Source organism: Bufo gargarizans, chromosome 8 (assembly GCF_014858855.1).
Source record: "Bufo gargarizans isolate SCDJY-AF-19 chromosome 8, ASM1485885v1, whole genome shotgun sequence".
NCBI lineage: Eukaryota > Metazoa > Chordata > Amphibia > Anura > Bufonidae > Bufo > Bufo gargarizans.
In genome coordinates, this window is record NC_058087.1 from 184,142,541 (window position 1) to 184,146,623 (window position 4,083).

Genomic DNA, 4,083 nt, shown 5'->3' on the forward strand with positions numbered 1-4,083 from the left:
CAGAAGCACTCCATAGTGCTTCTGATCTGTGCCTCCGGACCACATCTCCTGGATTGTGGACCCATTCAAGTGAATGAGTCTGCATGCAGGATGCACTCGGCCAGTGCCTGTGTATGGTGGGCCGCAATATGGCCACAGGTGTGTGCATGAGCCCTTATAAGGATGGTTGGAATCATGAGTGCACTGGAAGAAATAGCCACAAAGGCTGTTGCAAGACTACAACTCCCAGCATGCTTTGATAGCTATAGGCTGGCCAGGCATGATGCAAGTTATAGTTTTGCAACAGCTGCAGGGCCACACGTTTGACTCGCTGCCCTAAGGGGGAAGCAGAGGCCGTTCTCCCTGTAGCCAGGGGAGGAAACATTTACTGTATGAGCTTTATATTTTAATAAAATTTGCACTTCACTTTCAAACACTGATTTATTTTACCAAACTAATTCAGCAAGTGATGATGTAGACAGACACCTGGGATGACTTCACGAAGGGCCCTTTTCCACAAGGCTCAGGGAGCAGCCAATGATTGGGAAGGAACGTTGGCTCCAGATCACCACCAGCTTGTTTTCTACCAGTGAGGCCTCTTTCACACGGGCATCACAGATGTGCGTATTGTGGGGATACCCGCTCGAGTGCACGCACAATTTTAGTCAGTTTTTATTGCATTGCGTGGTTCCCTTTTTTTTTTTTTTTACACGAGTCCAATGCATTTTGCACACACATGATAAAAAAAACCTGAATGTGGTACCCAGAGCCGAACTTCTTTTTCAGTGTTCTGTATATTTTATTATTCTCCCTTATAACATGGTTCTAAATGAAAATCATAGCATTCTTAATACGGAATACTTACTAAAATGTTGCTTGAGGGGTTAAAAAAAAATTAAAATAAACTTAGCTCATCCTCTTGTTCGCACAGCCAGCATAGTCTTCTTTCAGGACCTTTGAAATAATTACGCTCACCACATGGTCAGCGCAGGTCCTGCTGAATGAAGATAGAAGATCCTTCTATCTTCATTCAGCAGGACCTGCACTGACCACGTGGTGAGCGCAATTATGTCAAAAGGTCCTGAAAGATGAAGTAAAGACGATGCCGGCTGCGCAAACAAGAGGATGAGGGGAGTTCATTTTTTTTAACCCCTCCAGCCCTATTGTACTATGCATTCTGTATTAAGAGTGCTGTTATTTTCCTTTATAACCATCTTATAAGGGGAAAAAAAAAAAAAAAAAAAGTAAATTGATCAAAGTCAATTTACTTAACATCTCCTAGCAACCATGCGTGAAAATCGCATTGTATCGGCACTTGTGATTTTCACGCATCCCCGATAATTTCTATGGGGCATGCTTTGCGTGAAAAATGCAAAATATAGAACATACTGCGATTTTCACACAACGCACAAGTGAAAAATCACTGCTCACGTGCACATCCCCATTGAAGTGAATGGGTCCGGATTCAGTGCGGGTGCACCGCATTCACCTCACACATTGCACCCGCACAGAATTCTCGCCCGTGTGAAAGAGGCCTACCATTGCTGCTGCGGTCATTCATCCCCCATGCCATTTCCACATCTGTTGCCAGCACATCCCTGGTTACAGAGCAGTATTCTGCTGCTTGACAAGGATTTTAGGTGGCACATGAAAAGATACAAGCAGCCCCGATTATAGTGCCGAGCCTAGGCCCATGGAAAATGGCCATACAAGTTTTAAGACTAAGGGTCCATTCACACGTCCGTTTTTTCTTTCCTGATCTGTTCCGTTTTTTGCGGAACAGATCAGGACCAGATCTGGACCCATTCATTTTCAATGGGTCCTGGAAATGTGTGCTGTCCGTTTCCGTTGTTCCGTTCCGCATGTCCGTTTAAATATAAAACATGTCCTATTCTTCTTTTCCGCAAAATTCGGATCCTGGTACAATAAAGTCAATGGATCCGCAAAAAACGGAAGACATTCGGATGTCATTCCGTATGTCTTCCGTTTTTTGCAGAATCCGTTCCTGGAAACACATAGCTTATTTTATTTTTTCAATTTTTTTTCAAAGAAATCCAAACAACTTTATTTGATTATTGAATGTATACATGTTTCCGTTTTTTGCGGATCCGCAAAAAACGGATGACATACGGAAACATTTTCAGGAACAACGGATCCGCAAAAAACAGACCGAAATTCGGATTATAGAAAAATACTGACGTGTGAATGTAGCCTAAAGGGTGAAGATTTAAAACACCAATTTTATGCTGCAGAAAAGTCACTTTTCCATAAGGCTAAGTTCACACTTCAGTTATTTCCATCGGCGATTGTGAGTAGTGTAGAGCGAAGCGAGCTTTAGATGCGTCATCCAAAGTTGCTTTGTCTCTGTACAGAATTAGAACGTATGGGCTCCGATGAGCCAAAGTAAGTTTTTCGCAAAGTTGCGTGCGACTTTGTGGTAGTGGAAAACCACTTCGAAACCGAACTCTGCGTCGGTTCCGACTACTGTGTAGGCTTCACTACTGCTGGAAATAAGTGTGAACAAAGCCTAAAACTGCATTTTGCGCAAAAGGTTTCAGCTTCTAAATTTTATGCCACACCACTTGTAGCTGCTGTAAATGTGTTTTCCTGGCGCACAGATGAAGACCAGGGACACTTCTTGGTAAAGGGGGTTTTTCATGACTAAGTTACCGGTATCAAATCAGTTTAGCTCCAACACCCTGCGCTTCAGCCGGCGATGTACTGCAGCTCAGCTGCTATTCACGTGAATGGGTGCAGAGCTGCAGTACATCGCCGGCTGAAGCACCCGATTTATCTGGGCTGCAGGGTGTTGGACCTAAACTGATTTGACACTGGTAACTTAGTCATGGAAAACCCCCCTTTACCAAGAAGTGGGCCACTGACTACTAACCAGGGTACAGAGCCTTCTGCTTCAAGCTCCAGATGAAACAGCTGATTTATTGGGGTGCTGGATGTCAAAACCCCCATCTCCCTGATATGACCTCTCTTGAGAATCAAGTCCTGGAAAAACAGTACGAAAACCAGCATTTCCTGCTATTAGGGAGAAATTCTAGCTACTCCAGTGAATAGTGCACTTACCTACAACCCTGACCTGCCACCAGGGGGAGCTCTGTTTTTTGTGGGGGTTTTTTTTAGCTTCCACTGAATTTTATAGCAGTTACATAAATGTAAATGCCGTTAGCTCCCCCTGGTGGTGGCAGCAGGTAGACAGAATGTCAATTAACCCGCAGTGTGAGACGGGATGCAGGAGGATTTTTTGGATCGATGTCCCCACCAACCCTTATTAACAATGACATAGTACATGGACAGAGTTTAGTTATTGGGGGTGTCATGATGTGTGCACGGCGCAGACACTGGACCATAAGCAGTATCAACTTCTCACATTTACAGGCCTTGCATCCTCCTCGTAACATTTAATGAAAAACAAATACTTTATTTTAATAAAAACTGTTATAATCTAACAAAGAAAAACTGTAAAAAAAAAAAAAGGGAAATAATACATCCTAAACAAAAGAAAATAAAATCCATGTAAATTGGATAATTCTTCTAAGAATCTTGTCAAAGACAATAAGGTTAGCAAAATAAACCCCCCCCCCCCCCCCTTTTACCGTGGGGGAGAACCTGCGGCTCTAGACTGCTGTTGTCTAGTGCCATGCTGGGAGCAGTAGTTCCTTCCAGGTGCACAGAGCCACACGTTACCAGCGCTTGCCTCATCTCTTGACCTGCCCTTTATTATAAATGCTAACATCAGTACCCAAAAAAATAGCCTCAGAAATGGAAGGCAAGGCGTAGAAAAATAGATCTAATTGCGTCATGGTCACACGAGAAAAAAAATATATTATTAACCCCTAAAATGCTGCAGGGGTCCATAATCACAGTTGTGTACAATTCGCAGTCCTTGGCTAGTAATGAGTTCTTGGCCCAGAGTTCACATTCACGTTGCAGCCAGAACGTTACCTTTTGGTCATCGACGAGCGGGGTCGGGGGGGGGGGGGGGCGCTTTGGGGGCGACTGGGGAACGGCAGGCTCCCTTTCCATGCCCTATTACAAGGCAAGCAGGTTATTGCTGGGTTTAAGGCTCTACTAAATCAATGCAGTTATGTA